Here is a 25,946-nt window from a genome sequence, read left to right as displayed (position 1 = left end):
TTTTTCTGTATGATTTTGCAAAATTTAGAGAGCAGAACTAAGAGTTAGGGACTCTGGAGGGGCAAGTGAGGTGGTAACAGATGATGTAGATTTGCAGAACAACAGTGAACTAATAAGATAACAGCATGCTTTCATAGATTCTTAAACCATGTTTTTATTTTAAACCACCTTGTTATTCTATGTTGAAACTGCAGAATTCAGCAGAAGATGGTACTTGTTAATTGTAAACTCTTAAATTTCTAAACTACCAAGCTTTTGAAAAATATATCTGTTTTTTCTAAAAGAGTTCAAGAGTATCAGGCTGGTGACCAGACACATTCACAGACAGGAGTCAACGTTCAAGCAGATACAGTGAATTTGTGCAAGCTTAGAGTAGCAGTAAAGACCACCACATCAAAATCTTAGAAAACAGAAAACTGTTTTGCTCTCTTTACCCTGATTTAGATGAAGGAATCTTTGGGAATCAACAGATTACAAAAGTCAGTTAGTGTTTAGGGCAACAGTGCTGTGTCATTTGTGGAGTAATAATAGTCTTTTAACACCAAAAATCTCATTTACCCAGGAGACAAAAGGGGGCCAAATCCTGATCTGATGTAAATCAGCATGATTCCTTTGCCATTAGCATGGCTTCAATGTGTTTGGTGGAGCAATAGCAATTTGCTTGTGCAGAGGGCTTTGCCCTTGTGTCTCATAGCTCAAAGAAATTAAGCTGCCTTCTGACTTTTCTGACTGAAGTTGTGTATAGTTTAAATCTTGTTGCAAAAAGCCTTCTCAGATATGTTTTTTTCCTTTCTGTTTCACATGATTTTGCATATTCATCACGTGAGTTTAATGCAATATGTCAAATTTTCATCAAACCATGGCAAACCAAGAAAAGTTCACAGGTTATGCCAATGACCCACTTTGCTGAAAAAATAAAAATGCACTTAGGCTAAATTTATGTTGTTGAAATGGTTTCTTTTTTTTCCCCCCTTGTTTTTAAATTAGCAATGGAATGTGAAGAAAGCATATAAGACATTTTACGTCTTATTAATAACATTTTGACAGTTCTGCTTTCAAAGTCTCCTCAAAACAATGCAAAAATCCAAGAAAATGATGTCAATATTATTTCAAGTTAAAAAAGCACCCTTTTTCATTTTTGTTTTTTCTTTGGTCATGTTTAAAGTGGCCTGTCTTAAATTTGCAAAACACTATAAATTCTCAGTTAGAGATATCCTTTTGTCCTTACTGAAATTAACAAGAAAATTGTAGGAATCACACTTTTCCATGTTTCACAGTGAGAACATCCTACAGAGACTTTAATGATAGCTGAGATCAGGAATGCTGCATACTTCCTCCTGCTGTGATAAATTTTGCAGTTATCTTTCTATACCTCTGCCATCACTAGAGTCAAATTAAGTGAGGTATTGGGTATGTTTATGTATTAATTTCATTTTATATTTGTTTTGGCAGCCCTAAAAATCTCACAGTCTTTCACACGTATGTGCCTCACCTGCAACAGGCTGCTTTCTTGGTGATAAATTCACCCAGGAGGTGAATGTTGCTGAAGAACATCAAGCAAGATTTGTGTGGAGCTTGTGAGAGAAGGAAAGGACCTGAGAGGGATTGGTCATCCCCTGTGGTGAGGAGGACCTGCCCATGAAGGGCTTAAGTTCCAGTGGGAGGAGGCTTTGAGGGACTCAGTATCACGAACAGGGGGTCAGGAACCTGAGCTGGGGGTCTGGATGCCAAAGGTCTTCTCTAGCAGGAAAGAAACAAGAAATGGCGCTAGTAGTTATGAGATATTCACATACTGGTGCTTGAAGTGCGTTATTTGAGGGAAGGTGACATGAGAGAGGATCAAACCTCTTGGAACAGATCTACCTAAAGAGGAAGCTCCTAGTTTCAAGTTTCCCCACACCTTTATCATCTTTTCTTATCGACCCTGTGGCCATGGCAGGAAACCTCCTTATAGCTTGGGTTCAGTGGACCCTGCACTCAGAAGACATGACTCCATGTATCCAATCATGTCACTTGGGATTGCCACCATGAATGTGAAGGGAGAAAAGTCAGAGTGGGTGAGGACACAGTGAGCCCTGGGCCTGGAAAGACCTGATGGCATGTCTAAAGAAAAAAGCCCTTGTAAGTAGAAACGTAGAGAGTGTTCCTCAAAAGAGCTACACAAGATGACCAAAACAAGCTGTTTCCAAGCAGATCCTTGGAAACTTCTGGCATGACTTTGTCAGCAAGTCTGGAAACTCCTAACTGAAGCACAATTCCAGCTGCCAGGCTTTAGTACAGATCAGGACTCAAAAAGGGCCAGGATGCAAAATTTCCAGTGCAGGTCCCGCTAGATTAGGATGTGTTTTTCATTTGAAGTTGAGCTACTCTGACCCAGTTCCCTCCAGACCAACAACTGGATGAGCAAGCAAACAACCCTATGGGAGGGATGGCTTATTTGAGCACAGAGGGGAGAAAAGGTGGGAACCAAATGGCTCCAAGTGCTGGCGTTGGCCTTGTTTTCCCCTATAACTTTCATCCTGTTTGTCACTGTTACCAGGGGTTTACAAACTCAGAGCAAACATCTGGTCTGGTTTAATACCAACAAGAAAGAAAACTGGATATTAATTTTGATATGACAGTAAAGCAGTTTGATAGAGCTCACACTGACAGAGCCACCACACCATTTACAATCTCTAAAACGAAATTGGTTTTCATAAAACCCTTGTGAGATCATATTAGGACTGACAATTAAAATTACAATGTAGCCAAGCCTGCTGAGGAGTAGTAAGTTTTCTGGGAATTTGGTCAGTAGGTTACATTGATTTTATATTAAGTTAGAGAAAATTTTATTCATGAAAAGGCAAAAGCAGTTTAAATCTGTTTCATACATTGCAGCAGGGTCTCACTGATTAAAAATACCTGGGCCTGTTCCAAACTTGTCGTCATATTGGCGACATGACTGTTATAAGCAAACCCCCGCAAACAGAAAGATCTGAAAGTTCAAAGCTTATTTAACTCAAGAGTGCTTGTAAAAGCAAAAAAATGCCATTTCTGTATGGAATAATGGCTTGTAACTTTTCCAACATTATTTTTTTCATTAATATCACCTGAATCTGATATGCATGTTTCACAGCAGACTCTAAATAAGAAATCTGGTACCTTTTGGCATGTTATTCCTGTACCATCTGGCTAACAGGTACTGTACTGTTTTTGCAGTGTGACGCACCAAATAAAAAAGTCAGATCTTTTTAAAGTCACAATAAATTTTCCAAATGAGTTTGTGTGAAATGCTAAAAAGCAGAAGATAGAGGGTTTGGGTTACATTGCATCTAATTTGAAAAGGGGATAAGTGGAGCCAGGTGGGCTACTTAGCCAATACCTGCCTATTCCAGCTTTTTGAATCTGTGAACATTACACCCGGATACAGATGGAAATTGGAAACAATAAATGATTATTACAGAGACTTTATCATCCTGTAACTCATGCACAAAAGATGAACCACTCTTAAGGGCACTTTGAAAGTGCTTAAGCATGTATCCAGACAGATGTGGAGGAGTAGGAATATTCCATATATCAAGTGAGAAGAATAAGATTGCTTAATTCCACTGTGACAAGCACAAGCATCTTCTAAAAAATAAACCTCTTCTTCTCAGTATTAATCCAGTTTCTTTCTGATGTCTCTTTTTTTGGGTAGGTTGAGCATCTCCCACTTCCAGAAATCTAGCCCACAGATGGAAATGTGGGATGGTAGAAGCAGACAGATAGAAAAAAGGGGGTCACAATACCTTATTGGAGTTACAGCTACAAGTCTTAAAGGCAAGCTCAGACAGTTAAGTTCTTCATTCCCACTGGCCACATCTGACTTATAAGTCTGTATTCCCATTAATTTTCAAAAAATATGCATTTCAGACAACAACTGCAAATAAAGCCATATCAGAATATAATCAATGACATATTTCTTCATTGACTGCTCATAGAAAAAAACTTTCCACATGGATGGCCTGATTTTTTTTGGGGATTGGCTGGGAAGCAGAAAAAAATCCATCACAAAATCTCTCACTTTCTTCCAACTTGTTTCCCAGGGGCCAATTTCCCTGTGGCCTGTGGTCCCTGTTGCCTGTTTCCTGCCAGCTGTTGGGAACAAAGGCTGAAGGAAAATGATGGCTCTAGGAGCTCAGATCCATCACAGCCTTAGGTGAGCCAAATCTCTCTGCAGAAGTGTCTGTCTTTTCCCATTAATGAGGAAGGCAGGAGCTCAGGAGTTGCCTTTGGCATCTTGAGCTGCTGACAAAACGAATGGTGAGAGATGAAAAACCTCAGCAGGGGATAATGAGCTTCTGTAACCAGCTGGCAGGCTCTTCCTGTCAGATAGGAGACCACCGCAGACAGCTCAAGTCCTGATAAAACTTGTAAGTACTGGGTAGGTCTTCCTATACTTGCCTCTGAATCTCACCCCTGTGAAAAGGTTTTCTAATTCTTTTTGGGACAAATACACCACAGGGCTGAGCATCAGGATGCCATGCTGTGCTGGCTTGAAGGCAAAACCAGCAAGAGACTCCAAGTCAGAAAAAAAAACAATTTAATAGCAGAGAAAAAAAAAAAAAAGGTAAAATAAAATAAAACACATGCAATAGTACAAAAGATCACTGACAGAGTCAGAATACAACCTGAAACCGTGGTGGTAGCAGTCCAGATGAAGCGGTCTTGTTGAAGCGGTGTTCCCACAGAAAGGTCTGGTAGCTCTTGTCCTCTGGGAATCCAGTGGGTAAGGCTGCCTGTGCTGTCCCAAATCCCAGATTATATCCAGGTGGGAATGCTTGGCTCCTCCCCCTGGGCGGAGCATCTCACAATGGGCTGATATCATTTTATCAGTCTTGCAATGGGTCCTTGATTGCCCATTAAACACAGGTAGCTCCTGGAGGGAGTTATCTATGAGTCATGCAGCAGGGCATTGATGGGCCATTAACAGAAGATAGTCCGGAGGGAGGGGGCAAGGGAAACACTGCCCAACCTAGTTTCAACAGCTCATGAAGATGGTGATAGAATACATAGTTTGGGTACATATTACATTGTAACCTAGGACACATGCCAGGGACTGGGGTGAAGAGCAATACATAAACCCAAGGCAAGGGTCCCAGTCATCTGTACCCTGAGTGGAACATGAGGGCTGTAAGGGCATGGATGTCCACAGCCCATGTGGCATCCTGGTGGGAGAATGGGGGATACCAGGGCCCTGCAGAGGGATCCTGCTTGCACAGATGGGATTCAGGGTCCAAGAGCTCTACTCAGGAGCCTAAGGCATGCCTCTGTTTTAAGGGACAGGTCTTATTCTTTTGCAGTATTGCAAAGCTTTCCTAAAGTTCACTCTGCAAAGTGCATGAACTTGGGGTTAGAAAGAATGGAGGCAGAGGACCCACTGTGCTGGACATTGGTGATTAAGTTTGCCCACGGCTTTTTTCTGCCTCTCACCCCCCTGCAATTATGATTTTTTACACTGTCTACTGTTGTCAGCCTTTTTTTCCTTCACAATAGTTCAGCTCACTTCAGCTCCTTGTCAAGCATCACCAAGCTCTGCAATGCAGTAATTAGTTAAAGGGCAGATATGGAAAATAAAACATGAGCTGGAACAGCAGGACTGCATTTAAAAGAAAAACAAAAACCTCTTCCAATATACTGCCATGCATAGGAATGGGAAATTATTTGTTTGAATTGGATCCAATCAGGGTGTTCCACAAGACATAAGACTTTGTTCAGGAGGAGCCACTGGAATGAAGCGCAATGGTGAGCTTAACACCATTTCTATTTAAAAGAGAAGAAATCTCTATTGTATGAGAAATAGAACAATATTTTCAACATTTATATTCATTCTGAATTAGTGGAAACACCACAAGGATGGTAATTCTCTGGCCTAGCACGGAAAATGCCAGTTTCATAACAGCGGTATATGTTAACATATTTGTTCCCTCTGGGGTATTTGTATGTCTTACCAACTTAAATAGCACCGCTACTTATAAACTAGCACACAAACGCCTAACAGATGTACAAGTTCACACAAGAAGAAATAAAAAATGCACAAAACCCCTCACTCTTTCACAACTAATCTGCTTTAATGTAGCAAACACAGCCCACTTGCTCTTCTTTCACTGTGAATGCTCTCTTACTCTGCGAGATCCCTGAATCGCAGCCTACCCTTTGTTCTTTCATATTTGAAATAGCTGTTGGACTTTTAGAAGCACTCTGTAAGACTTTTTTAGTTGTCTCATGAGACTCAATGCTCTGAAGAAGCATAAATAAATGTCTTTCAAAACTCTGAGAAGGATTTACTGGGAGGGTTGAGGTGGGTACATTGCCCCTTATATAACAGCAGATGAGCTGTAACCCTCAGGGTTTCTTTTCTCCCCTTATCCACAACTGTGAGGCATTAATCTCTGAACAGTTTGATTGTCATTTAACTAGCACATTAACCTTCATCTAAACAGTTTTGAACTCCTAGTTATCCTTCTTTCTTGTTCCTCTCCTTTTGTGACTTTGGGTCAGAGCTGACTGGAGCTGATGCTTCTTCCTTCATTCTTCTTTCTTCTACCTCCTGTTTGCTATGTCCTTTCTCCAGAACAGCATGTACATTTAAGATATTTATATGATGTCCCACAGTATATTCCTGCAAAGAGATGGCCTGAGAAAGCTGTGTGTTACCAAGCACAGGCAACACAGCACAGAGGCCTCTACAGGATAAATCAGCCTGCAGTGTTTCCCGGGAGATAAATTTATCCCTAAAAGTACAATAAAATAGTCACCCTGAACTGTGATATTAATTGGGCTTAATTGCTTCTACTGTCCAAACTAGGTTGCTTCTCTTCCAGGCAGATTGTTTGTATGGCAGTGATTTGTGTGACACCACCTACACGACTCCAATTCGGCTCAGCAGTGGAGGATGTTTAGACTGATCAGTCACTTGAGTGAGTTTCTCCAAATGCTGCACAGAGCATATGGTCCTGTGTGCTGTATGACACCAAAATAATTCTTATGCTATTAGGCAACCATGTAATTTCTGAAAGAAATGAGAGAAGAATTCTTCTAGAGCAATTATTAGTCCATGCTTGCAGGAGCATAAATGAGGAATATGTTCCTATCTCTTTGGAAGCATTCAATACTCTGCTGAGCATTCATTACCTCTATGGTCATCAAGTTAACTAGACGACACTTAAAAGATTGCAAATGCTGTATCCTTAACATTGCTGTGAATCTTACTGGTTCACTGTCACCAGTGAGACCTAGATCATCTGGAATTTCCCCCCATGTTCTTTGCTGTAGATCCCGCCTGTGGCTTTTGGGTTAGTTCTTCTCCTTTGTCAAGAGAAGCAGTAAATAAGCTGGTAAATCTGTCCTCTGCATTGTCAAATTGTAAAGTTACACTGCATCTGTACTTTCTTCTTAGTTTTGTTTTTTAATAATCTATTGGGTTTGTTTGTGCAAGTTAATGAAAATAGTATGTTATTGTTATGTAGTTATGCCAAAACACTTCACCAGAAATTTCATAAATGTTTTCTGGTGCATTGCCCGGTTTCATGTGGTTTCATTTTTTCCCTTCATATAGAAGAAAAGCACATGGAAGATAAAGATCTTAGGGTTACTACAGCTAGAAACAGCCCTGGGAAGATTCTCTTAAGCAGCAGAAAAAGAGTTAATGAAAAATCAAGTACAAATGAATTGTCTGGCTGGCGAACAGTAAAGCTTTAAGGCCTCAATCACAGCTTTTATTTGCAATGGTACGCATTTATTCTCAGCAGGAGCCCAGCCAACTTTTGGGGGGACTATTTGTGTGAGGAAGCACACATCACACAGGGAGAAGTTTTGCCACCTAACATTTGCAACTTCACAAAGTTTCAAAATTGTCCTTTGCTCATAGTAGCATTTCTTTTGGGCAAAGAAGTTTCCATACTGTTAAAAGGAGAGGGTCTTTGCCTCCAGGGATTTCACAGCTGAAGGTTAAAAAATCCAAAGGGAATCAGCCGAGGTTTAGGGTTTTATTTTTTGTGCAAATCAGCAGGATGCTACTAAACAGCATTTCACTGGCATGTCTCTTAGGATGTCTCTGACTTGTTCTGTTGGCACAGAGAAGCAATTTTCCCAGAACACAGCCATTATCTGTGGAAAAATGCTTGTTTTGGAGATGGCACCTGAGAAGTTCTAGAACTGTGAGAAACAGAATTATAAGACAAAATCTAACAAACTATAGTTTGTTCTGATACATAGTGCAAAATATGAGTGCAATAGACTTGCAAGGAGGAATATGTGTTAAAGTGTAGAATTTGTCCTGCTTATGTAGAAGTAATTTATCTACTAATTTAATTTGAAAGCCTGGATTCTGATAAATCAGCTTTATATCCCATCTTTGCATCCTGTCTGTATACATCTACTGAAGTTCTGAGCTGTGGAACTTCCTGGATATTTTTAAGAAGCAAAATATTCCTAATTTCTGATTTCTCTCTTGTTCAGGTTAAATTTAATGGAAAGCACTTTTTGATTTTATTCAAGTGGGATCAAACTCTCAAACATAATTTAAGACCTCAGCCAGTTCCAATTGCAGCAACCAGGTCCAAAAACTAAGAGTTAGACTTGCATATACAGATTGCCAAATGGAAGTAAAACAGGCTGAAAGAAGCAGAAATACAAAGAACACTGAAAATGAATTTATTGGAAATGAATGCCGAGTCTGAATTAAAACCTGAATTCCTTTCAAATCAGTTTTGAAGAACTGATACAGTATGGAAAGGTCTTCTTAGCCAGTATTATGTCCCTTACCTCAGATAAACTAACCTAGTAATGATGTATAGTGGAGTACATATTTTTCTTTGATGCATCTGCCAAACATCTATATGTGCATGTGAATTCACAGATCCTGGATTGCTTTCAGAGGCAACAATGCAGACATTTAAGTTCCCAAGTCAAAGTAATGTGACCCTTTTGTAGCTAGATAGGTTTTTTCCCTCTAGTTTCATGTGCACTAGTACAAATTTCCCCAAGACCAGCCACATCTGCATGGAGTTTTGTCAGGAGGCACATATATTTGATGAACTGCATGATAAGGGCATAGATTCTGAACATGGGGTCCCGGTTACAGTACTGAGCCACAGCCTTTCCCCTGCTCTAGGACACCTCAGGCCTGAGTAGCAAATTTGGCAGATTTAAGATCAAGCAGACCAGCTGGATTTGATAGATTACCATAAAACTAAACACAAAAGGAATGAAGTAAAGAAAAATGAACAAAGAATCTTACGTGGTGAGATGGTGGGTGGCGGTAAAATGCTCCATGTTATTTCTCAGTCCTGTACACCACAAATTCCCATCTCTTTTCACCCAGTGTTCACCTTTTCAACCCCACCCTTCCAGGTCTCCAACCCTTTTCACTGCTCCCCATCTGCAAATGATCCTGATCTGCATTTCCAGACCTCCTTGTGCCTGGTCTCCTACTGCCCATGTTTGTCCTCTGAGTAAAGCCAGCTTGTTTTTGGGGTGGTATCCCAAAATAATTGTTTTGGGATGATATCCCATCCCTCCCCTTAGACTGTTCCATCCCCACCTCTGTACTAATCCACGACTTCTCTTCCATTCTGGCTATGTCAACTCCATACCCTGATTATCCCTGGAGAAAGAGTGGAATTTTAAGAACCTGGTCACAGTCTGCAGCCATGAAGAACCTTCCAGAGCTTCACCATGAGGGTGCAAGGTGTGGCAGAGGGATGTGACTTTGCCTTGGAACAAAAACTGGGAAGATATCATGGCTCTCACAACATGTCAGGTACCAGTTTCATGGGTGAGGAATGTGAAGTAAGAGCCAGCTACAAGGATGTGCATTATCTGAGGCTTGAGTCTACCATCAAAGTACTAGTAGTGGTTCATCAAACTTCCAATAAATTGTTAATAGTAAATTGTTACCAAACTTCCAATAAATTTAACAATGTCTAGGACATCTGTGGTTGGGAGAACCAAATACGGAGCTATAAGTCTTTCGTCGAGCCACAGAATAAATTCAGCTAATTTCCTCTCACACACAGAGACAAATTATTTCCATGAACATGAGTCTGTCTTGTCCTCTTCCCACATTTCCCTCCTCCCTTCTTCCACCAGTATAGGTACAACAATAAAACAGATTTACATTTTCCGTCCTTGGAAAGACCCACTGCACATTTGTAACTTCCCTTTTGAAATCTAAACTGAAAAATTATGTGCACTAGCACACCATATTGTGTTATTATTCTTGAAGCCAAGCTCCCCTTGGGTATCTATGCTGCTTAAAAAAGCAGTGATAGGATATATAGCTGGACAGAGGTTTTCCAGTGGAGCCACTATCCAATGGACAATGAAATTTTGGTGGAATGTGTTGATTCTATAAATTCCATTATACATTTCTTTTGTCTTTCTGACTTTTCCTTCCAATTTTAAATAAAAAATAAATCAAATTTGAAAATGGTAATTTTTCTGTGGAGCAGGAATTCCTAAGCCATAACCAAAGAAGAAACAATTTGTTTATTTTTCCATTAGGCTCTTCCTCTCTGTTTCTCTGGCTTCTCTCACTCAGCTACCCTTTCCATTCCCCCTTTTTGTTCCTTCTGCTCATTTTTCCCCTTTCACTGTTTCATTTCTCAACTGAACTGTTCTCTCTCTCCTGGCTTTGCAATCTATTTCACAGCTGATCCTTTGCTGAGCATGAACTCAGTAACACTGGAGGTGAACTTTCACAGTTGTGTCGATTCAGAGGATTAGGGTAGACAGGTTCGCCCCTCTTTATGAAGTAAGGTTAATGTATAAGCTTCCTCTCTCTCTGCTTTATAGTCTCCTCAGTTTTATTATCTTAACTTGTCATTTTGTTTTAAACCCCTGATCCATATCTAAACACAACCTCATGTGAACTACCAGGCCGCCACCACCACCACCACTTCACCGTAGCTTGCTTCTCTCTTTGAGTATTAGAGCTGCTGTTTGAAACAGGACTTTAAATTAGAAATGACTTCAGCCTTCAGTGTAGTCCCTTCAGTAATGGAGTTCGCTAATGGAGTTCCTGCTATAGACACCTTTTTCCTCTCAGCCTGAGAAAAATTTTACCTCCTTTATTAGTTTCACTAGCAGTAGCACAGGTTGTTTTAATATTCTATGCTGCCTGTAACATATTGCAGATGTACCTGTGTGAAATGGTCTCTCGTTATTGGAATGCAATAAAAAGAAAACAAGCTTCTCAAGAGGAAAGAAGGTAAAAGAAAGAAGTTAACCCAGTTGGGCCTGAAATTTCCCAGATTTTTATACTAACATTAATGTTTATAATACGGCTATTAAATTACATGTAGAAGTGCATCTAAAAGGGCTCTGGGCTAAATTCCATATTCCTTCCTTTACTCAGTTCCTATGTCTGTTGCTGAAGCAGTAATAGAGCTTGCCTGATTAAGGCAGAAAAATAATATTTGCAAGAGCATGGTAGTGATTCTAGGACCTCTTTCCTGAAATTCAGAAGCCTAAGGTTACACTTGTGTCATGCCACACAGAACGATGAGCAGACACCTGACACACCACAGTGAAAGCACATAATTTCAGCAGCAGCAGGAGCCTGGGCATCTCATCTGTGCTGTACCCCAGCTCGGGGCAGAGCGTTTCAGCTCAGCTGCGCCTTGTTGACCTGGTTGCAGCATGCTGGAGACGGGCTGGTGTTCACACACGTTTCTGCACCGTAGCTTGAGAGTACGGGTTTTGTTATCTGTGCACTGTGTGTTCTTGCATGTTGTAGATCTACTGTCAGTTTTTATATGGGACCTAGTCTCCTAAGTTAATGGGAAATTTGCAAAATGTCCATGGAAGACACAAGGACCAAATGTTATCCCTTGAAGGAAAACCCTCATCTGGTATGGTTGACATATGTGCCTTTTCTCATTAAGCCTGCAATGCGTTAGGATACTTCAAGTGAGGCGACCTATATCATATGTATGATACAAGCTGTATCAAGCATATATTTGTTGTCCTTAAAGGCAAAGGGTCAAGTAATCCAGCAGACTAGCATCCATGCTGATCTGAAGTATGTTCAATGCAGCACAAAAGTGTAACAGGATCAAATTATGTGCCAGTGCACTTGTTCTCTACACCCATGGCCATCTCTAAAGGGCTTTTGGATCATCTGAGTTGGCAGATGAACTCATTCTTTAATTCGAAATGCATCTTTAAATTGCTTGCATGAGTGTGTAGATATCTCCAAGCAAGTAACTCAAAGCCAGTACAATCATTTGTTTTAATTCACTGCCTCTGTGAAATGAGACCAAAACAGAATGTCCCTCTCTTCCTCAGAAGAGCAGAAGATTGTGTCAATTCATTTTTAAAGGCAAGCTGCATTTTTTTCACACCAATTTACTCCAAGTTCGGAAAGAGTTCCTTGCAAACACTGGTTTTCACCCAGAGTTTGTTTTTCAAATGTAGTGTTTATAATGGATCCCTAAAAGTTTGAGTATTTTATTACACATTGGTGGTGGAGCTAGAAATAGGATTTTTTTTGTTGTGAGAGCATCATCTATGATTTCAATGGACTTTGTGTACTAAAATGTAAGGGTTGCTTGCAAATATGTGGCTGTTGGTCCCATGCCAAAATAGATCTCATTAAAATTGAGTCCAAGTCAATATAGCTGGGGATTCTGACTTAGGTTTGTATAAATCTATGAGTTTGGTGGTCTAAAACCAGGGGATAGAACTGTAACTGACCCTATATATCTTGACAGATGAACAGTGAGAAAGAAAAAGCATTATTGTAGTGCAAAGGAAAGAAACCATTGTGCAGCAGTTGTTTGCAATGGGCTAGTTCACCAACATGGTTAATTTGGCAAAGCTCTGCTACCTTCAGTGAAGTTGCCCCATTTCATATCTCTGGAAGACCTGTCTTAGTGTGGTATGATTTATCATTACTGTCAGGAGTCCCTGTAATTTAATCTTATAGCACCTATGAAGACCAATGTGTTATGCACACCATAAGGGAATCATGAGGGAATCATAAGCCATTCAGTAACCTTGGATAATCCCTGAAGCTATGAGTCACTAGAAGCTGAGGCCTTTCACGCATTGTTTGAACCCATAATTATCCAACACATGTGGGTGAAAAGTGAGAGGCAACAGCAGGGCCAGAAGCAGCCTGAAAACCCTGGGTGAGCAATTTTGAAGGGGACTTCCTTCCCATTAACATAAACAACCTTCTTTTCTTCCTAATGGTGCACCTGTTAGCAAATATATTCCTGTAGAGCTGCTCTCATGCATCTGCTAGCAACCTTGCAGAGGAAGCAGCTAATTGACATTAGGGGACTTTGAGGTGTTTCCTGACTATAAATGTGCAGTATTTAACACTGCTTTATAGAGCACAATGCTCAAAACACTGCCAAAAACTCCAGAGCCCTGCTGAAAACATGGAAGAAGCAAAAGGTTTCCATGTCCAGAACAGTGACCTAGGATTTAATCTGTTTCCAGGTAGAATTAATAGCAGTCTGGCATGCAGCCCAGTCTCTTTCTCTGCACAGAATGAGTCTTGATGAGAGTTTTTTCCTGAATGACTAATCGCATCTCTTTTCAAAGTAACGTAGATTCCCTTGATCATTCTCTGTTCCTTGGGGTGGAAAAATCAGATCTATTGAAGAGAAATCTGAGAAACTGCAAGAACATTTTAGAAGCAGGGTGCAGGCAGTGTTGGCAGCAGTCTCTCGTTGTGCCAGGCTCAGCAGATGTTGCTCAGCAGGAAGGGGGCTTTCAGCCCCTTGGATGCCTACAGCTTGAAATCACTTGTGATTGCCTGTGGGGTACACTACCCAGGCATGGTAGTTCTCTAACCTGCAGCCTATGGATGTACAAATGAGCAGATGTTGCACTGAGAATGAAGTCCTTCTTTGAATGCATTTTTCAATTCATTCAAAGGGAAACATTTTTAGCCAGTTTTTTGGAAAGAACAAGGTTTATAATCTTGCTCGCTGGGCATTGTTTGTTCCCTATCTTTTGAATATTTTTGTTGATTTCAGTGCTATTGAGGACTTACATATCTTTGAGAATTCACAAAGAGAGAGAGAGAGAAAGAGAGATTTATCACTGCCCTGAATGTGTAAAAACTGCAGCAGAACCCACATCTTCATAAACACAGAAGCCAACCAATCCTGTGACACAAGCAAAAAGAGGCTCTATTAGCTCAGATGCCCCTTTAAATACTCCTTCTGCTGCATTTCAAGTCAACCACATGACAGAATTGGAGGAATTTCTCATGAGATATGTGGGGCCTTAGACAGTAGTAATGGATAGGACCATCAATCAGTGGTGTTATTCCAGTCATTGCTCAAGGCAAAAGTGGGCATTTTTACTTCAAGTGTGAAACTTCAGAGGGGAACAGGCTACTGAAACTTCAACCAGCAGGAAAGTAGAGAGGATTAAGACTCTGTACTTGCTACAAAGCTGTTGTTACCTTTTAGACATCTGTAAATCAGGTCTGTCTATTTGGTGTCTCAGATTAGCTAGAATTATTTGGGCCATTGCCAAAGAATTGCCTCTTTAAATCTTTATCAGCCCAGTACTGTTTAACAGTATGGAATGTCAGACTATGCTTCTGGGGGAAAAGTGAGATATAGGTACTACTCCATCCTGAGGGTTCAAATTTGCCCCAATGGCTGCAAAGCACAGCTGGATGGTGAAAATGCTATGGATTTGGCTATGGGCTTGTTACAGGAATTATTGCAAGAGAACACTCTGAAGTAACAGTCTATTACATTTCTGGGAATTTTTTTTTTCATCTCACTATAGCTGGAGGTTTTGCTCTTTCTTTTACTTTAAGTTTAGCTTGCCTAATCTGTTCCTCTCTGTCTTTTTTTTCTTCCTTTTAGGAAATTCATTTGTGAGTAACTTCAGAAATGGAAAATATTTTTAAAACTATAAACAATTTCTTTTGTTTTCTTGTGGGGGTCTGCTAGCTGGCATTGGTCTAAAGAAGAAATCCCACAGCTCTCTCAGCTAATTTGCTTTGGTTTTCTCCTTTGGTTTATTTTATAGTTACAGAGGCCGGATGGGTGGAGATCAAATCAGTATCATTGCAATCCCTGTTATATCTGTCATCCCACAAGTCTGTCTGCTTTCCAGAAATGATTTGTGTTGATTTCAGCTGTTCTATCAGCTAGTATACAGTGATATCCAGTGCTTCTCTTGCCAAAACACACCTATGGTGTCCAAAGGCAGGAAGAAGAAGGTTACTTTTCCTTAGCCTGTTTGTACACCAAGAAAGCTCTAGCACATCTCTGAAAGTTGTGAAACAGCCTCTCCTTTTCTGTGTGTAATTTTTCCATTGACTAAACAGTTCTGACTTCCTTTTCACCTGCTGGTATGACTGTCTCTGTGCAGAAGAGGCAGCCAAAATCCCATTTTTATTATTAAAAAAAAAAATTCTCCCAAGCCCCAAATCCTTTGTTCTCTTGAAGACACTGGAAGCAGCACTGGGCTGACGGAAATCAGCAACAATGTTGACATGTACTTCACAGGGTCTAAGCTTTCCTTCAGCAATATTATGCCAGAGTGTAGATCTTCAAAGAATTTTCTCACTAGAGAATTTCTCAACCTCTACTTTCTTACAAGCTGGGAATAGATGCTTCCTTGTTAGTTTAGATGGTATTTGTCTAGATGCCTTAAATCAAGACAGTATTGCTTTTGTGACTGTACCACTGTGCATATGGGAATCCCCAAAAGATACAGAAACTGGCACCACACAAAATAGGTAACAGAGAAGATTAAGATACTTTATGTGTCTTGCAGACAAGAAACCAGACCAGCTGCCTTGATCTCTGTCAAATGGGAAAAGACATTATTCAGAATGAAAAGAAACCCAAAACCCAGTTGTCTTCATTTGCTCATTCTAGTACTTGGCTCTTACACAGAGGTAAGTAAAACACTTCTGGGCATATTTAATAAATTCTGTTTCTCAACAGAATTTAATTGATTTAATTTATACCCACTTTTCATGAGAGAGAGACATCAGCAATATGTAATAGCTCAGGACAGGGAGAAAGATACATACAGTGGGAATCTGTATTAGGACAATGATGGTGCTCAGGACTAAGAGAGCCACAGGCCAATCAGAGAAGAGTCAGAACCAAAGATAATTTTACTTTAAATTAGTAAAATATATCACTTCCAGGAGTTAAGAATCCAAAACTCTGCAGGAATGGGTATTATGGAAAACTCACATAGTTTTGATCTTCAGGAACTGGTAATACAAATAAAAACCAAGATAATGGAAAAAAAAGGGGGGGTTATCTATAACAACCAATAGAAATGATAAAAAAGTCATATGAACAAAAAAATATCACTTAATATAACACTACCATTGCAGGTTAATTGTACCATGTACTGCAGCATATCTGAGAGTAACATTTGAAAGCAAGACCTGATTTTTACTGAGGAAAAAGACTGATGTTAAGGCTCTTTGCATATACTTTTGTCATTCAAGACTGTTGATTGAATCAAAGCTGTAGGTATAAAATATAAGTTGCTTTTAACTTAAGTTGGTTGGTTTAGTATTTGACCAGAGGAAATAAAGTTGTTGATCTGTTACTCTTCAGTTGCACTGCATTAAAGTGTGTTCAGAAGACTTGATAAAGTATTTTTCATAGAACCTTTACTGTGTGGCTGATTTATGTAGCTACTTTGATGGTAAGGAAGTTTAATTAGTAATAGTTGCAGTTCTTGAAGAGAATTTTAACAAGGTGCCTCACATATGAAAAGTACAAAAGTCTCTTTGTTCTGAACAACCTCTAGCAGGGTGTGTAAGGAGGCTTTTCCTCACTCCACTCATTCTAATAAATTAGTAGACTGCTTTGAGCAAGTAAGCGGAACAAGATCACAATACCACCAAGCATCAAGTCTTGGCCCACTGAGTGAACAGTTGTGCCATTGCTAAACTGCTGCAAAAGATTTATTCCAACATCAGTGCTGGGATTTCCTTCCTTACTTCAACAAAAAGGAGCTTCAAAGTCCAGAGATCCTTTTCTAGCTTGGTCAAGAACTAAGCTATTTCCCCTCTGCATGCAGAGAAATTGGTACGTGTAGGGAGTGGGTCACCTCATCTAAAAAAAAAAAAAGGGTGAGGCTGATATTGCAGTGTCCCACTTATTCAGGCTGTGTACCCATCTGAAGAACATAATGTGTTCTCATGTAACTTTTAATAAATATTCTGGTGTTGTCTGAAAGGCAGTGCCTATACCCCACCAACCAAAGGCAGATCACTCTCTGTACTAAAGGCATGGCATTGAAGCCATCCACAGACCTGAACTCCATGCTCTCTCCAAACATCAGGCCGCTTTGCAGGACAGGTCCCTCCCTGGCAGGCGCCGGGCTGGAGCATGGCATGGGGCGGCACTAATAGAGACCAGCCAGAAACAGACAGGAGTGTTCTGCTTGTCTTGTCACAATTGTGAACCAGGGTGTGAGGCATGCTCTGCCTGTTTCTTGTTTATTAGACTAGACATAGTCAAGAGGCGTTATCCTGAAAATTATAGTTAATACGGAAAGCACTTCTTTTTAGCAGCAAAACACCAGAGGCTTATAAGTGACAGGTAGGGCAAGGTAGTATTTTCATGCTGGGAGGACTTATAAACAATTTCCTATGTTTATGGATATAATTTCAGCTGATCTTTAAGAGAAGTCCCCAGAGCAAAAGCTGCATTGCCTGTATGGTCTCTAAGTGAAGCCTGGTCAAATGAATTTTGATTATTTTAGCTATATCAGATAGACTATCTGACAGTGTCTCGAATCCTTCTCTGTGTGTAGAGATGGTGCCTCATACATTTCATACATGTTCTGAAAACTTCTAACAGTCTGGCAAGAGAGCAGTGGAATAGAATAATCTTTCTTTTTTTGGTACTTTAAATGTATGACTCATGAAGGAAAAAAATTTGGCAAAGCATTTATCAAACATCAGGATTTATGATAAGCCTAGGAGAGGTCAAGAATACAATTTTCAATTCCTTCTTTTTGGTGAAGTGTTTTAAAATTCTGAGGTTTAAGACAGGTCAGATGACCTCTGTTTTGAGGGGATAGAGAACTACAGTGAACAAAACCTCTCTCTGCAGCATTGTGAACAAACTCTCTCTAGCTCTGAGAAATCCAAGGGGAATTGTGCTAGCGAGTTATCTTAGTCTCATAAGAATTGAAAAGAAGACAAATGGACACAAGGGAAGGACTATAACCACAAACTATACAACAGTTCCCCAGTGTCTAGGGTTAAACTGAATTTCTGAATGACTGTCTGATATTTTAGAATTTAGCTTTAGTGAACAAGTCTCTTACTTGCCATAGGGATCCACTGTGAAATTTACGTACATAGAATTGGGAATTTATTTTGTGACACTTTGTCTTCACCAAGTGAAGTCCTGTGATTCCTTACAATTCTCACATTTGACTCAAAGCAGTAAGTTATTAATAATGGTAATGATTGTCTAAAATGGGCACAAAAGGATGAGTTCCTAGGTTGACTTACTGTCATATACAACCAAATTTGTGACAAATGCCAACAGGTTAAGAAATACGTAAATATCGGTTGCAGAATAAACCACCCATTCCTAAGCATGCAGTCCCAATGGTTATACAAGCACAGGCTTTAAAGCAGAGGTAGTTCTCACTGTGGTAATCTCTGCACTTGGAAAAAAAAAATTATTGCATAGTCCCAAGCAGGATTTTATTTTTGTCTTGGATATATATTTAACTGCAAAGACAATGGGATTCAAGTGTGCTATTAAAAAAGCAACAGCAAAATGAAATGCATATATTTCTTCAGTTGCTTGAGATGAAGAGCTGAATACGGCCTCTCATATTTGAAACATCTCAAAAACAGACATAGGGATTTTTAGTACTCCAGTGCTGCTAATATCTAACAGCTCTCCAAAGTAAGGAAGCAGACAATGTCTCTTGTTCTTCAGCCATGCTGCTGCAATATTGTGCAGATCCTGGCAGAGATAAAGATTTCTCATAATGCAAACAGTTAGTGTCTCTTTCACTGAGAAGCCCACAGTCATAACCTCTGGCAACTGCAGGGCTGATGAAGAAAGAAGGATTAGAAAAATAAGCAGAGCACATAAGACAAATCATTGTGGTGGACAGCACTGCAGCCTAGGTCTATAATGAGCGATACAGACCTCTTGTGGTTGTCAGACCTCAGGATGTTTCTGCTAGTTAACTAGTGTGTATTTCACAAAAATTAGCTGGCATATTATACATCTATTATAACAGTTATGATCAGTCTCAGAAATCAAAAAGAAAATCTTTGTGGTTTTCTATTTTTTTCCAAATATCTCTGTTTTTTAACAAAACAATCTCTTGCATGAATTTTTATTTACATGTTTTACAAACCCTAAAATTTGTGGCAATTTTTCCTTCAAAATTTAACAAATTATTCAGACACCTGAAATTCTATTAACACAGATCTTTTTAGTGCATTTCCTGTCATGTGCACTTCGAAGTGTCCCAGGGAAATCCACTAACTGGGAGAAGTCAGTAGCAGTCAGAACTGTTACAACACAAACTGGGAAAACCAACAGCAGTTATGCAACAAATATTGAATATAGAGACAACTGAATTCTTTGCTCTTGCAGAAAATGTAGACATAATTAAGAGTGGGGACCAATTAGTGCTATCCTTTGCGACAAGAAGAAACATTAAGTCAAAGGGTAGATGGAACAATTAAATTATTCAGGCAATTCATTTGCAAAAGCTTGAAAAAAAGCAAATTATTAACTGAAAGCCATGATCTAACTCACCAGATGACTGCAAGAGAACTAAACTGCGACATGTACACCATTACGAGTGAAAATATCGGGTGGTGTTAGGCCTTATTTCAAAGAACAGTGGGTCTGGACCATATCAGCATATTATGAAGAAGCATTCTCTTAGTTCACTTTTAAAGACTACCTCAGTGAGGATCTTCCATGGGAATCTGCACTTGAAGTCTTGGTGATACATTCTGAGTCTCTCTGATATGTATTGCATGCATCCCACAAGATTCACAGTATTTTGAAATGCCCTTTTTACTAGTTTCCTCACCTATTTGAAAAATGCTGCCTGTACTGCCTGCTAGCATTGTCCAGCAGTTTGACATTAGCTGTGAGCAACATTTCCCATGCACCTCCATGGTCTACCTGGACCTGTACCTGTCAGCTGACACAGTATCCCTGCAGCAGAGTAGAAGTAGCTCTCTACTCTTCTTTGCAGGTATCTTTTCTTTAATGAGTTTCTGCTGTGAGAGCCTCTTGCGGAGCAGGTGCTCCTGATAGCAGTGCTTCTGGTCTCATAAGCCCAGTGGCTCCATGGTTCACATGTATTATCAAGCCTTTGAAAAAAAAAAATCTCACCAAATGTCTTGAGCTTTGGGGTGAACACAGCCTTACTCAAGTCATCCTTGGGGAGAGCTGCTAATGGTAGAGTCACATGGACAGTGTAAGGGAGCACACCCTTACCCTTGAGGGCACTTGAGCATCTGAACCAGAGGTTTCTTTCCCAGCAGTCCCATTTCATTATGAATTCTACAAGGTATTGTCCAAGACTAAGGCTCTCATAGGCCTTGGAGTTGCAAAAGGCTGTGGAAACCACCAACACATTTAGAGACCATAGGTTCTTCCAATAGTTAGTTTTTCCTCTTTATTTTTTCTCTGAAACACACACTGTGAGAGAGCACACAACTTTGCAAAATCTGCTACTGCTGGACACTTCTGCACTTTTTAGCAGTTACACCAGGACCAGATATTCAACAATTCACTGGAGCCTGAACTAGTTTATAAAAGTGGAAGAAAACTCTGCTTGGAAGAAAATCTCTTCACAGAGAAATAGGAGATTTTGTGTAATATTATTCTATTTTTTCTTAACATAGAGAACACACTAAGATGAAGAGTTACATTTTTATAAGGAGGTAGTATTGATAGATCAAGGCAAGTAGACTGCTCTGTTCAAGCTGAACTGAGGATGTAAACCAGACAGTAGCATTTAGTTATCTGCAGACCTGTAATTGTTCTAACTCTCCACTGGATGTCAATACTGTGTAATACAAACATCAGCTCTAAGATCACTGCTTAGATTGGAGCCCTAAGCCTCTTTTAAGGTGTGATTTTTGTTTAAGAATGTAATTAGGCAAGGAATGTAATTATGGAAACTGAACTTCACCCATTCAGATGCAGGGAGAAGATAGCCTTTAATAGTAAAGGTGCTGCTTTCTCCCTTCCCTGAAAAGTTAAGTGTGTAACTGTGCTTCCATCACATAGATGATACTTTCTGCCCTGAAGAGTTTGTCCTAATTGGGAACTTGGAGTCTAAAATTTCTACTAAATATAGATAAAGTATTCTAAATAAAATCAGTTCAACACTACTTTCCAATTTTTAGAGAAAGGAGAGACTTACAGAATTCAGGCACTTGAAACCTAGTGGTCAATAATTTTAATTGAAAAAGTTTCTAAAACCACGTGGCTAAAATTATTGATTGACTTGAACAAGCCTTAGTTAAGCTCTGAAATTCTGAGGCTTCATTTACATTTTGCTTCTACCTAAAAACAAACCCTTGGTACAGAGTTTTTCCTCTGCAGAGAAGAGGCATGGTGGAAGCACTAAAGGAAGAGCCAACAGCAGCGGAACTACAAAAGCAGGAGAGTCCATGACATGAAGGTAAGGAAAGAGAAGGAATAAAAATTCCCTCTCCTACAGATATAGAGATTTAGAGGATAACCTATATTTATTTGAAATCCCAGTGAACACTCCCTAGTAAAAATTCCATTAAATGTGTGGTGTAAGTGCAGGGGAGTTTAGTGATCTCTATGATCCTCCTGCTGCTACAAGCACAGATGAAAACATGATGCTCCTTTACTATGATCTGGTTCTTAAAATTATTAGAAATGCCTCTGACCAAATTAAGGTGCAAATGAGACCATATGTCAAAGTCAATAGTATGTATTTTTATTTAACAATAAATGTGTGTATGAGAGTGAGAGAGAAAGAAAGAGAAAAGAGGTGGAGGGGAGCAGAAAGATGGTGACAGAGACAGATAAAAGAAAATATCACCGCTCTGTGGATCCCACCAGTGTCCTGATGATCCTCTCCATCTGGTCTTCTTGGTGGTGAGGGTCCCCTTGAAAAACATATAATCCAATGGATTAATGTATGTTCAGGCCAGGTGGGAATGCCCAGGTTCTTCCCTCAGGTGGATCTTTGATGGATTCATTGCCTCTGACCAGAGGTTCCACCACACACCCAAAACTCTCCTCCTCTCTGCTTTGTTGAGGGGTTGGGGGGAATTCTGTGCAAACCTTGCCTCTGTGGGCTATGGCTTCCCCCATCCCAAACCCAGCCAGGGATGATTTTCTGCTGGATTTGGCTTTCTTGTGGATGCATTCTTCTCCTTCAGCCTTGTTTAGTTCTCCCTAGACCTGAGATGATTGAACAATAGTGTGTCCTTTATCTTATCTGATCAGATTAATTCACAGTCCAAAGGCATCGTCAGGGAGGGGCGGGCTTTGGTGGTTGTAGCTTCTTATATAGTTTTTGCTATAATGGGCAAAAATCCTTCATAGCAATCTTTAAAGTATGAACCATTTCAGTCTCTGATACCCTTGAAGAGGAGAGGGAAACCTGCTGGTCACAAAATGTGAATCTGAGTTAGCAGAGTAATTTTTTAATTAAAACTTTTATTTTTTAGGTAACTGAAAGACAAGCAGTTTAATATGGGACTTTTTGGCAAAGCAGGGGTGTTCAGGTGGTGTTCTTTCCTTTTATTTTTTTCCACTTCAATATATAGAAAATTATCACAAACTAAATGTAGAGAACAAAATGAACAGAAATGGGGTTTCTATGACGGATCTCCCAAAGCTGAGCTGATGCCAGTGGCAACCCATGCTTCTGTGATTGTGCCCAACAATGCCTGTGGTATTTGACTTTCATAAGGATTTAATATTTGACACAGTGACAAGATTTTTTCCAAGCATGCGTGGCATGTTTTTAATACTCTTTATTTGGCATATTTATTCAAAATGTACTATATTTAAGACTGCTGTAATCACATACATACATTGGCTACTGGCCACAATGTTCAATCTATTAATCATACCACAGAATCTACGGCAGATGTAAAAATTAAGTTTTATTTATCAAAGTTACTCATTGGAAATGTCAGACCAAGAAATTTACTCCTTAGGATTTTGACTTTTCTTACATACATCTGGCACTGGGTTCAAGGTTTTATAAAGGTGTAAATCATATTTTTGATCCATACAGACTGTGTTGGCACAAAACTAAAATTATCTTTCCAGAAATAAAAACCCTTTTGTTTGGATGGCCTTTATTTTTCTGCCAAATTATACCACCAGTGCTATTTCTTTAGCCTAACACTATTTTCCACTATAATCCCATCTTTTAAGAAACAAACAAAAGCCCCTATCCTTGTAGAAGTTTCAGTCTTGCAGATATAACTACCTTTCAACTGAGTTGGGAATGTGGTCTCCAGTGATAGGCTTGGAGGACTCTGGCTACTTTTTCCATAATAGCCAGATGAAAAGCCAATAACCTAACTGAGAGCAACAGGTTCAGGGAAATGATTGGTTTTTGTGTTATGAAAGCTGAGACTCTGAAAACATTAGCAGTATATGAATTTATTTACAAAAGACAGTGTCTTTGAAAATAACTAGCATAAATTTAAGGTGACAGGCCCCAAATGATTGTGATGCTGTTTCTGTTGTTTGCTACAATGGGAAAACTTCCTACAACCCAAACTTGCTTGAGTTTTCTTTTAAAAAGAACCAATTAGGTACAATAATACAGAAAATAAGGGGAAAAAACCAAACAACCAAACACTAACTACCAAGTTTAGTGATATGGGACAAAAATGCACCCACTATATGAGTGTACAGAGTTCTGCAGATTTGTTTCTATTTTGTTTTTTTCCTTGTTTTTGCTTTAAAAGCATTTTTTAATATACATATATGATATATTAAAGTGTAAAGTATACAACTAAATTAATTCCAACTGTCTTCTGCTTGAACTAATATATGTTAATGTCTGGGGCCTTTTTTGTTTGCCTTCACTTTCCAAACATTGTTGTAATACATCTTTTTGTATTGGTACCATGGATCTATTATAGCATATTATCATCTAAAAATCAGTCCTTGAGCACCTTATAAACTAGCCAAAATAAAGAAACTACCTGAAGGACAGTACGCAAGAGACTGTATGGATGCCAGCGTTGAAAGGAATCCTCTACTAAGATGCAGAGAAGGAAGTGTTTGGAATTCTTCACTCAGGCCTACCTGCTGCAAAACCATAACAGGAACTGTCATGCTGATTTGAGGCATACCAGTAAAAATCCAACAGTTTTGATAGACTGCTTCAGGATCAGTGTTAATATCTCTGCAGCTGTTATGAGGGAAAAGGTAAGAAGGGACTACCAGGCTCTTTTCATGACCCAAAATATGGTGACACAAATTCAACAGACTTACTCTTTGTTTGTTCTTAAATACTCCTCTCAGGTGGGTGGTTTTTTGTTTGTTTGTTTGTTGGTTTGGTTTTGGTAAGTTTTCCTACATTCCTCCTACTTCAATGTCTTCTTGTTTGCCAGCCTCCTACTTGTACTCAAAATGAGTAAGATTTGTTTTCCAGAATGTCAGAATTTTCAGGTGTCAATTTTTGTCCTCTTTCAGATGCAGAAGTGCCAGCAGGGGGTTGGCTTTCTTTTTCTGGCTCCACTGTACATTAAGTTCAACATTTCCTGAAAAAGGTTTGGGTTTCAGAACAACATTTAAACAACCCCCCCCCCCCCCCAAAAAAAAAAAAAACCAACCACAAAAGAACAACAAAAAAACCCACCACACCCCAGCAAAAGAAACAATAAACTCACCCAAGGTCTAAAACAGGACACTTAAAGGAAGAAAAATTTCTTGACTGCAGTTTAAAAGTTCTTCAAGAGGAGGAAGGCAAGGGGCTGAAAGAACATACAGTTCTCATCCATGCCCCTTCTTCATGCCAACACATTTCTTCCTTCCAACTTCTGATCACAAATTAGTAGTTTAGAAATTCACCCTGTTGTGTTTTTGACTATTATTCTGAGTCTGCTTTCACCTAAATGACAACCATCTGGCAGTGTCTCAAATCAGATTGATGTGATGAACTGTATATAATAACCAGTCCAAGGATTGTCATGGGAAGGGTTAACACTCCTGCCCTGAGCAGAAGGACCACAGCTGCATGCCGTAAACTCTGCACAAAGACTGTCAGAAAGGAAGGGCTGGGTCAGCTGTAAAGAATTAAGCAAATCCCCCTACTACAAGAAAGGGGAAGAAGAGTGGAATTAAGAAATCCTTTTCTGCTCTTGTCTTTTGTACATAGTAAAATAGATAACTGAGAACATTTGAAGCATACTTTGACCCTTAGCCTCTATGTAATTTTTCCTTATGGAGGGCCCTGCTCTTTGCTCTCACAGAACCTGAGTAATTAATCTTCCATTCCAGTAATGTCCAGGGTTTGCACAAGATGTGTGGAAAACGGATCACGTGAACCTGCAAACTCACTTGTTATTTGTCTGGAATTCTGTAGCCCTGCTCTCAATCTGATGTTACATCCCTAAAAGGAAAGGTGGAAAGTTTACGCTGAAATGCTCCCTGCACAAATCCTTCTTCCAGGGTGTGATTGAATTAAAGTAGCATGAAGGTGTCTTGTTTACCCCGAAGTGTTAAAAGCCTGCTTCAGTACAAACAGTATGGCCAAAATGCAGATCTCTGAAAGGTTTATCACAGGGATATGAAGAAGTGGCAGATCCTCCTGCTACAGTAAGTTATGGAGCAGCTAGGAACAAAATACGTGACACAGGATATTAAAGATGGAAAGAAAAATAACAAGGACTGGTTGGTTTTGTGTATCCAAAGGCTCTTTCGTGGAGAGGAGGAATGTGAAATGCTGGA

At 39.6% G+C, this 25,946-nt stretch overlaps 1 long non-coding RNA gene across 1 annotated transcript; it reads right to left on the bottom strand.

The window, feature by feature from the left end:
* Positions 1 to 22,169: 22,169 nt before the first annotated feature.
* LOC120752355 (uncharacterized) lies at positions 22,170 to 25,033 on the bottom strand. Its single transcript, XR_005700675.2, has 3 exons — positions 24,887 to 25,033; positions 24,489 to 24,757; positions 22,170 to 22,629 (listed from the first exon to the last, which is right to left on the bottom strand). It is a non-coding gene; the product is annotated as an uncharacterized LOC120752355 (long non-coding RNA).
* Between the last annotated feature and the right edge of the window lie 913 nt (positions 25,034 to 25,946).

Source organism: Hirundo rustica, chromosome 4 (assembly GCF_015227805.2).
Source record: "Hirundo rustica isolate bHirRus1 chromosome 4, bHirRus1.pri.v3, whole genome shotgun sequence".
In the NCBI taxonomy this organism is placed as follows: Eukaryota; Metazoa; Chordata; class Aves; order Passeriformes; family Hirundinidae; genus Hirundo; species Hirundo rustica.
Note: the sequence above shows the minus strand (reverse complement) of the source record. Positions and strands in the feature narration are given on the sequence as shown.